We start from the raw sequence: 12052 nt of genomic DNA, 5'->3' as shown, positions 1-12052 counted from the left end.
CGACACAGACATCCTTGTACTATCGTGCAAGGATGTCTGTGTTGAGGGGTGTGATTGTTTATGTTATTGGAAGGTGTCCCATCCTGCACAAAAAAAACACTTCTGGCATGTTGCTTTTTCTATGCATGTGGCACAATGCAGCACGCATAGAAAAAACAAAAAAACGAGGAGGAATAAAAGTATTCCTCCTCGTTGCGCCCTGCTAATGCCACACCTGGGGGTGGCATTAGATTTTGGCGCTGCCTCAGCTATACAAGATTTCATAAATCTGAGGCAGCGTCAAAATGCAATGGGTTTTGCTGTGGCAAGCCCACAGCAACACCAATTGCACGCCCTTCCACGCATAGTGCTTTGTGGGAAGGGGGTATATTTACAAGATGCTGTTAAGCCACAAAAGTGGCTTAACGCCACCTTGTAAAAACGGTACTGTGCTTAGCGCCACAGGAGCGTCACTAAAAGTGACGCTCCTGTGGAGCTAGGGGCCTATAAATACGTGTAGGAAAGTACCATCTTTCTTGGCATGTTACCCCCATTTTTACCTGTATGTCAGTATGTTTTTGCCTGTCTCACTGGGATGCTGCTGGTCAGGACCCCAGTGCTCATAGTTTGTGGCCTAATGTGTGTGTTGTTAGTAGTGCTTAATGGTGTCACTGAGGCTCTGCTAACCAGAACCTCAGTGCTTATGCTCTCTCTGCTTTTAAATTTATCACTATAGACTAGTGACTTCATTTAACAATTTCAATTGGCACACTGGACCCCACTTATACGTCCCTAGTATATGGTACCTAGGTACCCAGGGCATTGGGGTTCCAGGAGACCCTTATGGGCTGCAGCATTTCTTTTGCCACCCATAAGGAGCTCAGACAAACCCTTTCACAGGCCTGCCATTGCAGCCTGCGTGAAATAGTGCACACATTATTTCACTGCCATTTTTCACTTCACTTAAGTAACTTATAACTCACCTATTTGTCTAACCTTCATTTACTGAAGGCTAGGTGCAAATTACTAAGTGTGAGGGCACCATTGTACTAGCAAAGGTGCCCCCACGCAGTCCAGGGCCAATTGCTCAGACTTTGTGAGTGCGGGGACGCCATTACACGCGTGCACTACATATAGGTCAATACCTATATGTAGCTTGACAATGGTAAACCCGAATATGGCCATGTAAGGTGTCTAAAATCATGGGATTGTACCCCCATTCTAAATCCGGTATTGGGGAACCAATTCCATGCATCCTGGAGCCTCCACCGTGGACCCCCCCAGTACTGCCAAACCAGCTCTCTGAGGCTTGCACTGCAGCTACAGCTGCTGCCACCTCACAGACAGGGTTCCGCCCTCCTGGGGTCTGAGCAGCTCAGTCACAGGAAGGCAGAACAAAGCATTTCCTTTGGGAGGAGGGTGTTACACCCTCTCCCTTTGGAAATAGGTGTTACAGGCTGGGGAGGGGTAGCCTCCCCCAGCTTCTGGAAATGCTTTGAAGATGGTGCCCTCCTCGCATAAGCCAGACTACACCGGTTCAGGGATCCGCAGTCCCTGCTCTAGTGTGAAACTGGACAAAGGAAAAGGGAGTGACCACTCCCCTGTCCAGCACCACCCCAGGGGTGGTGCCCAGAGCTCCTCCAGTGTGTCCCAGACTTCAGCCATCTTGTTTTCCAAGGTGTGGGGACACTCTGGAGGCCTCTGAGTGGCCAGTGCCAGCAGGTGACGTCAGAGATGCCTCCTGATAGGTCCATACCTGATAAGGTAGCCAATCCCCCTCCCAGGGCTATTTACGGTCTCTCCTGTGGGTTTCTCTTCAGCTTCTACTTGCAAGTTTCCAGCAGGAATCCTCTGCAACTACTACTTCATTCTCTGACCTCGGATCGACCGCAGACTGCTCCAGGAACCGCTGTAACAGCAACAAAGTATCCAGAAGGGCTACTTTTCCTCTGCAACTTCAGCTCCAGCCAGCAACTGCAACAGTTTCCACGATGTGCACACTCTGGGGACTCCCTGTCTTCACCCTGCATCAGAAGGACCGAATAAATCTCTTGTGGAGTGATGGAGTCACTTCCCTGCTCTTGCAGGCACCTTCTAAGTCGACAACCGGTTCTCTTGGACTCCTCTACTGGAGATGAGCATGCTCCTTGGAGCACAGGTGGTGGACCCCTTCGACACAGACTGTCCTAAAGTCCTGCTGTCCAAATTTGGAGGAGGTAAGAGCTAGCCTTCCGCATTTGTGACAGTACCCCTGTGCACCACGTCATCTTCACCTCCTGAGGCGTCTGTGCACTATTTGCAAGAATCCTTCATGCACAGCCTGGCCCAGGTCCCCAGCACTCTATCCTGCGACGCTCAACTCACTTAGTTGTCCTCCGGCGGCGTGGGACCTTCTTTTGTAGTGCTGCAACAACCGCAATTTGCACCTTTTTTGTCCCAGTGTCTTTGGATCTCCGTGGGTGCTGCCTGGTCATCCGTGGATTCCCTTCAGTGTTGGGAGCTTCTTCTGCCTCCTCAGTCTGAGTTGAGGCCCCCAGGTCCCTCCAGGGTCCAGGCAGCGCCACTTTGACACAAAACGTGACTTTGCTTGAACCAAGGCTTGTTTGACTAATCCAGCGCCAAAACTCACCTGCTTCCAACATCTCTTCGTGGGACATCCATTGCATCATGCAGGAACCTACAGACATCTTCCTTTGGTGCATTTCTGCAGTCTTCGTCCAACCGGGGATGCTTCTTTTACACCCTTTTATAGGTTGACAGGGGCTCCTGTCCTTCCTGGAACTTCTTCCGACTTCTGGACTTGGTCTCCTCTCTATGCAGGTCTTCAGGTACAGGAATCCATCATTTGTTGTTTGCCCTCTTGCTTGGTTCTTGCAATAACTATAATCACAACTTGTAGTGTGTCCTAAGGAAACATGCAGTACTTTACTCCTACTTTCCTGGGCTCTGGGGTGGGGTATTTTACCCACCTTTGTGTTTTTTTTACTCTCACAGCGATTCTCTACAACCTACACTTGTCTAGGGGGGAATTTGTGATTTGTGGTCCACTTTCTTAGTTTATGGTTTGTGTTGCTCCAGACCTATTTTATCCCATTGCATTCTGTAGCATTTCCTAATGTTTGCACTATCCTATGTGTAATTACTTACCTTATTTTGGGCTCTAGTGTATATATTGTGTATAATACTTATCTCCAGAAGGAGTATTGCCTCTAAGATATTTTTGGCGTTGTGTTACCCAAACAAACTACATTTATTTTTGGTAACACAGAGTATCATCTTCACTTGTGTATAAGTACTCTGTAACTATAAGTGGTATTGCAGGAGCTTTGCATGTCTCCTAGTTCAGCCTAAGCTTCTCTGCTATAGCTACCTCTATCACCCTAAGCTGCGACAATACTACTACATTTCACTAATAAGGGATAACTGGACCTGGTATAAGGAGTAAGTACCCAAGGTACCCACTACAAACCAGGCCAGCCTCCTACAATATGGCCCTTAATATTTAAACTGTCTTGAGCATTAAGGTCATGTACTTTTTTGAAGGGATGCTTATCTAAGCATAGCTGTGTAGGGCTGGAATTTAATTCCCTAGCTTAATACAATAGTGGGTGCACTGAAAAGCAACATAGATGGGAAGTTGTTTATTTACAATAAATGAAGAGTGGTGCCAATATACAAGATCTCACACCTTGGAGGTGTGGTATTCCGACTTCTGATGTTGGTGTAGTAACATAATAAACCACAATGTCATAGGAATATGCTTTACCATCTGTTTAGGATGAGATGTAGCCATTAGTATTATTAAAACTCACTTCTACTGTCCTGGTGCCACAGTACTCTTCACTGAATGGCCATAGTTTCCCTTTCTGTTGCCATTTATTCTCCCAGGGCGGTGGGCTCAAGTAGTCAAGGTTTATTTTAGGAGGGTGGGTTAGAAAATTGTCAAAAGTATAACACTTTCAATTACAGGTAAAAACTTGAAAATCTAGTAAATTTTGATTTTCTCAAAAGAAAAAGACTTTGGGCCTGATTTAGATTTTGGCAGAGGGGGTTACTCTTTCACCAACATAACTGATATCCCGTCAACCGTATTACTATCCCATTATAACTTATACAGATCGTAATACGGCAGTTGGGATATCCATCAGATTTGTGGTGAAGTAACCCATCTGCCAAACTCTAACTCAGGCATTGTATCATATGTAAGTAAATTAAAATATACTTACAAATGTGAAGCACTTTGAAATCAGAAGTGCCAGTCCCCCTTTGGACACGATAACCAACCTCAAATTTTATTGTATCTCACTAATGGTAGATCACAGAATCTAGTTTAACATTCAAACAACACATATTCTTCTATTGGGAATGCTTTGGGGCTTCATGGTCATGCTTGGAACCATTCAGGGTTGTCCCCTAAAAATGAAGTTTTGAGTTACAGGATAAAGGTGGAGATACTGCCACTAAGGCATTGCTTTGATGTAACAACTTCAGGTACTCAAATAAGCTGTAGATTAAAAGTGAGAAAAACACTAGAATGTGTTGTATCAAGAGCACTGACATAGTTTAACTGAATATGTTTGCAGAGGAAGGAGCTTGCCTGTATAATCGTGCATGTTGGGTGGCAATAACTTGCAGCTGTTGACTACTTCAACAAGCTTGATATAATGCATTTGAATGAATACATCCACTCTGTTCATAATTTCTACATTGCACCACCAAGTGCGAAGACCCATATTTAGCTCATTTCTATCATCTCAGATGCCATTTCTTTTTTGTTTTTACTGTCCTGATGATGATCCATTGATTAGTCCAAATTGACCAAAACATCTAAACCAGTGGTCTCCAATAGGTAGGTTGTGAGCAGTATGTTGCTCACCACAAGCAAAATGTTGCACACCAGATGATTCAACCCTTATGAAATGCATTTTTGTCAATACAAATCTACACACACATTTATTTTCTTTTGATGGGAGGAGGAGAAGGCTCTCAAGGTTTGTTGTCACTTGGTGGGCTACTACCCTGAATCTTGTACCCCTGAGACATTGTCTGAAAAAACACAAAGGGCCAGGGATCCTTGTGTTAGAGGTAGTGAAGCTATGTCCTCTTTAATGGTGTGTTGGCATCTCTGAAAGGGTTCTGCAAACACAGTGATCTCACAGAGAAAACAGCAGAATGCATCAAGTACATGGCAATGAACACAGTATCTGGGAGAGGATGAGCAGGAAGAGCAAAACACCTGCCTTCTTTCTCTTTGACATGAAAACACCAACACTGTTGTGCCCTTGATGATGCCTTCTTTCGAAGCAAACCAGGCAGTGCAATGCATGGGATGAATGTGAATCCATGAACTTCACAGAAACTCTTACCTCAGTCAGTTTTCTTCTGCCAGTGTACTAGGGCCCAACTACCCAGAGTCAGGTATAAATCATGCATTTTGCTAACAAGAGTATTGTAAATGTGCCAAGTGTGCCAGCTAGAAAATTTGGAAAGACTGTGTGCTACAATCAATCAATCAATCAGAGTATTTGTAGAGCACGCTACTCACCCGTAAGGGTCTCAAGGCGCTTTTGAGGGGGGAGCTTCTACTGCTCGAACAGCCAGGTCTTGAGGAGTCTCCTGAAGGTCATTAGGTCCTTGGTCTGCCGTAGGTGGATGGAGAGGGTGTTCCAGGTCTTGGCCGCAAGGTAGGAGAAGGATCTGCCACCGGATGTTGTCCTGTGGATGTGCGGGACAGTGGCGAGGGCGTGATCGGTAGAGAGGAGCTAACAGTTTGGGTGTAGAAGGTGAGACAATTGTTGAGGTATTCTGGTCCGGCGTTGTGGAGTGGGTTAGGAGTTTGAATGTGATCCTTTTGTTGACGGTAAGCCAGTGTAGGTTTCTCAGGTGGGCAGTGATGTGGCTGTGGTGAGGGAAGTCTGAGTTAAGTTGTAGTCAATTGTTCTTCATCCAGTTGGCTATGGCCTTCATTTCCTCATGGAAGTTGTTTTTAGCCGTGGTGGGGTCCTTGGTGAGGGACAGGATCAGCTGGGGGTCGTCGGCGTAAGAGATGATGTTCAGGTTGTGAGATCTGACGATTTTGGTGAGCAGTGCCATTTAGATGTTGAAAAGTGTCGGGCTGAGGGAGGAGCCTTGTGGTACGCCTCAAATGGTCTTGATGGCTTCAGATAGGAATGGTGGGAGGCGGACTCTCTGTGTTCTGTCAGTGAGGAAGGAGGTGATCCAGTCCAGGGCCTTGTTGCGGATCCCTGCATCGTGGAGGCTTGTGTGCAGGGTATGGGGGCAGACGGTGTCCAAGGCGGCCGAGAGGTCCAGGAGGATGAAGGCTGCTGTTTCACCTTGATGTGCTACTTATTTATAGCACATCAATGTGGGAAAGGTATGCACTATGGAATTGTGCAAGAATATGCACTATTTACATTGTGGAGGCTTGCAAAATAGATTTTTACAAGTCCCTATGACCTCCTTGTGTCGTCCTAGCGCCATTTTTTTTTTTACGCTAAGGTGGCGTCAAGGAGGGCTTTTCCTCATGCCAGATTTACAAAGTGCAAGCATTGCACCATTTTGTAACCCATCACACCACATTATGCCGGCATAATGTAGGTAAGGGGGGTGTTCCCCCTTTAGGAGACCCAGAAAAATGGCACAGTGAAATTTACGAGATTACACTGCTCCAGTTTTCCTTTCATTTTTAATGCCTGGTCAAGGCAGGCATTGAAATGACACTCCCATTGTTTTCAATGGGCCTCCCCACGCATTGCTGGACTAGCACCATATTTTTTGGCGCTAGTCAACCAATGCGCCACAAAAGCATCAAAAAGTTTGAGGCTATGGTGCTAACTCCCACCATGGTGTGATGTATTGTAAATACGGCGCTACCATGGTGGCGTTAGGGGGTGCAACTTTCTTGTAAATATACCTCTTAATGTGTTGGTTATGGCACTTTGGAAATTAGTAATGCTTGCTAGCAGGGCATTGCCAAAAACTACAATGTGTGCTGCTGGTGAATTAAGGGAACTTTAAACACTGTGGATTTTGTATTTGGGTTGATTATGGAAATGTGAAGCTGGGTATCTTTGCCCACAAAGTAAAGGACCTATTTATGAGCCGGTTTGCGTCACTCTTGCACCTCACAATGTTGTACAAGAGTAACACAAACCTTACATGTGAGTTATGAAGCCATGAAAGACAAATTTGCATGGCTCTGATTGGCTCCATTAATCTGGAGTAAGGAAACTCATTGCAAATCGATGCATTGCTTAACTCTTCTCTTGAAGGAATTCCATTGGTGTTGCTTGGGTGTTCACATGCAACTCCTATGGTTTCTAATGCGCTCCTAGATTCACCAGCTCTGGTAGACCTAGGAATGCACCCAAAAGATACACCTTTTCAGGTGAGGCGTAACAAGGAGAAATATGTTTATTTGCCCTGGGTAACATTCTCATAAATAGGCCCCCATGTATCTTAGAAATTTGCACTGATACTTGACAGATCTGATGCAGGAACCATCTCTGACAAGGTTAAATATAAATTAATTCTCAACTAGGACCTGAGATATTTAAGGTCTGCCATTACATTTGTCTGAAGTACTATTATGGAATTTGCAAAGAATGCACAGTGGTGAAAGGTTTCAGTGCACAATCTGCTAATGTATAGATGCAGAGTGTTTTACCAGTGCCATTATTAAAATGATGAAAAAGCTCTCTTGTTAAATGGTCCTACATCCAACCAAGTTTATTACTAGCCTATTTTGATATAAGATATAGCATTTGTCAATGATCCTCCCAAAAAATCCCTGAAGGAGAATCACAACTTCCCATTTATATCCTAACTCTTTCTATCAATGTTAGAAGACTAATGTAATTAAATTGCATAACTTTCACTGCATTTGTTGCAAGTTCTTTGTGACGAACACTCAATCTCTCTATATAAAATGATATTTGAGGTTTAATCGATTGTAACCAATGTTACTGTTATTCATAACACACAATCTGTCCTTCAATTCTCCAAATATCTATGGAGATGAGCTATGGACATCCTTGTGGGGATATCCATAAATCCTTCCAGTTGAAAGCACTGTCCATTAAAATGAACAATTAACCACTATTTTCTTAAGAAGAACCTTTACCCACTACTATTTTAACCCAATCAAATTTTGGTAACTGAAAATGGCCTCTGCCTGATATAAACTTTCTGTTTGCCACTAAATTGCCCAACCCAAGTGGTGTTGCTTACTACAAATAATATGCATTGTTTTGGATATTATGTTCATGACAGACCTAAATCACCCTTCAATGATTTTATCGAATCATCTGTGCCAATATTTTCCATTAAGGTTTAGATGCTGCTCACCATTTTAACTGACACTCAAATATAGCTCATTGCTCACAAAGGAGTGGAGTACATTGGTCTAACCCAGACATTTGACAATCAGGTTTTATTTGGAATGATTCACAAGGCATGGTTAGGTCCTTTGTCTTACTACCCGACCACCACTTATGTATTTCAATGGGATTTAATTATCTACTGTTTAATAGAATTATTCTCTTATTTCATATTCACACTGAGCACTGTGTCACTTGCTCTTTCACTTCTGTATGAATGTTACACAATGTAATCTACATACAATGATTGTGCTGCGTTAGTTCATACATATTAATTATATGGTGATTACTATCTAAATTGGTGCTACAACATGCCTAAGAGGAATCTCTTTTGTTTCTATTTCATTTTGTCTCCAGTTTCCTCTTAATATCTGAGTTGATCTGGTTTGCTTTGGACAAGATTACAAAAGGCACTCCTAAAAATAGAGCACTACTGGCAAGGTGGCTAGTCACTGATGACCAATACGCATCATAGTTCTTCTTCACTAGTATACTGGATCGGTGACACTTTGTAACTTAGTGGGCCATTTCCCATTGTTTATGTCAAAAATGTGCATTTTCTTTTGCAAGGGCCTGCATCTCAGAATCTACTGGTTGTATTAGATATTTTGCAGTTGAAGGGCACCCACTTGGATGAAGATCACCCAATATGAACCCCTATATCATGTCTTTTTAAATAGCAATTTTGCTGGTGCTATGCGTTGACCTAGATGATGTTTACATTTTGAGGGTGTAATTTCAGGAATTTCACATTATGATTGTTATGTGAAACTTTTTTGAACTATCTAGTTATGTGCTGTTATCACCAGTGTGTGAGAATCAGGCAAATAACCTAAACTCGCACCACTTATGTTTTTTTAGCAAATCTTTTACTGTGAAATGTGTCCCTGCATTAACAATTGATACAAAGTCCCATTTCACACTAAAAAACAGTAGTGAATGTCAGATTTCCATTTCACATAATTACATAGCAAACTATGGGAATTTCACACTCCCTTAGCTGTGAGTGCTGCAGTAATGGTCCAAAGTGACACAAATCAAGAGCAACATCCTCCAGCCATGAGGAGCTACTATCAGGGAGATGAAGCTCAATCGCCTGGCTCTCATACAGCAGTGACAAAGCAAGTAAGTTGAGGCACCTGTTAAGCACAATAGAGCTGTAGACTGCCACTTAGCCTAGGTCTCTTTTTCAGTTCTCTCAGACAGCTGGACTGGGGTTACCTCAGGAATCCTGGACAATATCCCCATCCATGGAGGCATCTATCTATGCATGTACCTCCATTTAGGTGGGCCTGATTCTCTCTTCTTAGATCAGGTAACATCTTCCTGACAGCCGTAATCCAGCTCCTTTGACAAGCGGTCTTCTTTCGCTCCTCAAATTAAGCAGCATGGCTACTTCACAGGTTTTCCGAGTCTAATGGCTAATCTGAATGGGATGTGGGTTTCATTCCTAATCTTCTTTCCTTCAAATGCTGGCCCACAGGTCATCCTCGGTGAGGAGTCAAATTGTAAACAAAGTACTGGCTAAGAGAAACAAGTGCTTACCCTCCAATGGGAGCCAGATCTGCCCAAAGAGGGGCTGCACTTTGCCAAAGGATTGAGGATCGTACAAATCTGGGAGGAAATTATTCTAACTGTTGGAGCAAACATTTTCTTGTTCGAGGCTCTGCTTTTCATCTTGAGATAATTTTAGGTTGATTTAGGTGGATGTGGAATGGGTCTGTCTGGGCAGCCATTTTGCAGGGGATGCTTGTCACAGGCAGAAAAGGGAGAGGTAAGTTTAATTCTAGCTGGGGAAGCTTAGTTACATTAAAAGGATCTGATGGGCTAATACCAACCATCCATCAGGTGCAACTGGTTTTCTGTGGAGAACAGGAAGTGTATTCTGAAGGTTGGTTTGGACTGGGTACTTTCTGCAGGGTATTCCCAAACATTTTGCCTTAATCCTCCTGTTTTCTGAACCTCTTTTTGTTGGCCTTTAGGACTCTGCACACTATAAACCTGCTAACCGGTGCCACAGTGCTTGTGTCCTCTACTTTATACATAATGAAATTGCCTTACACGCAATTGCAAATTTAATTTACTTGTAAGTCCCTGGTAAAGTGGTACTACATGTACCCAGGGCCTGTAAATTAAATTCTAAAAGTGGGCCTGCAGCACTGATTGTACCCCCCACTTAAGTAATCCTTTAAACCTGTCTCAGGCCTGCCATTGCAACCTGTGTGTAGTTTTAAGCTGACCTGACAAAAAAAAACCTTTGCCAGGCCCAAACCTTCCATTCCAACAAACATAAGTCACCCCTAGAGTAAGGACTGCTGTGCTGCTAAAAAGACTGCCATTGTCCTGCACCTTGGCCCTGCATCCCACCTGACCTTATGAGACAGACTGGACCCACAACCTGTACTCAGGGACACCAGAGTGACTCCAAGGGCTAGTCTTGAGTAACCAGCACCTGGACTCTTCAGCTGTGAACCCTACCCTGCCAAGGGGTGCCACTAAGTCCTGGACTCTGGGAAGTTGGCTTGAACTTGCACTGTGAGCCCATCTGTGGACCCAGCAGAGCATATGCATCTCCTCTGCTGTGTGGCAAAGCCCTGAGCAGAACTGATGCATCACCTCTGCTGTATCGCCTACAGAAGCCCGCTGGAAATGCTGCTGTGTAACACACCCCCACACAAGGACTCTGCATCGCCTACAGCAGACCACTAGAACTGCTGCTCTTGTGAGGCATCTCCACACAAGGACATCGCATCGCTCAATGTAGGTACCTGGAAACACAGCTGAGCTATGCATCAATTCTGCTGTGCGGCGCACCCTCTATGTGGGGCTCCACATCTTTTCACAACCAGAATTAAGGTACTGTACTAAGTGGGACCTACTAGCTAGCCCGTGCTCTATCTTGATTGGACTGAACTTGGGATTTGCCTCATGCTATTGCGACCAGATGTCCACAATTAAAGTGTTGTGTTGTTGCACTAAAATCACAGAAATCTTTCAAATTGCAAATCTCTGGTTCTATTGATTGGATTTTTGCCATTATGGTCTCAAATAATGCGTTACAGTTTGCTCTATTCATTACATTGGTGTGGGATGTTTCTTGTGTTGTGCTTTCCTTTTATTACTGTTTGAAGTGCTGCATAAATACTTTACATATTGCCTTTAAGTTAAGCCTGACTGCTTTGTTTCAGACTACAAGAAGTTACAGCATAGGGTAATTTGTAGCTTGCTTGCGCTTCAACCTGAAAGAGATTGTGGTTACTGCTAGTAGGGTTTCACCCCCCCCCCCCCAAACAGTAATCCAATATCCAACATTTGCAATGTCCAGACATTGTTAGCACAGCACAAAGGAGACCATCATCTTGTACAGCACCAATTCACTCAAGTACTCACCAATCTCCCATGTAAAATTACAAAAAACACATCAATGCATTGCCCGAGCCAAAGAGGACTGCCATCCTGTTTCGCATGTAGCAGATGCTCCCACAAGGGGTCAATCTCAATAGGGGCTCTGAATTTTTCTTTCATTCTAGCCAGAAAAGGCTGTCTTTGAGGCATATGGAGTGGGCTCCAGAATTAGAACCCACAGCTTTGAGGCATGTGGAGCTGAGAACAGTACTGGTGCTATAGCAACTCAGGAGTCTTTTGGCTGACCCACAGAAGGGGCCCTCAACCAAGAAGTGGCTTTCAGGTTA

This window comes from Pleurodeles waltl, chromosome 6, assembly GCF_031143425.1.
Source record: "Pleurodeles waltl isolate 20211129_DDA chromosome 6, aPleWal1.hap1.20221129, whole genome shotgun sequence".
Lineage (NCBI taxonomy): Eukaryota > Metazoa > Chordata > Amphibia > Caudata > Salamandridae > Pleurodeles > Pleurodeles waltl.
This window is presented reverse-complemented; position numbering follows the sequence as displayed.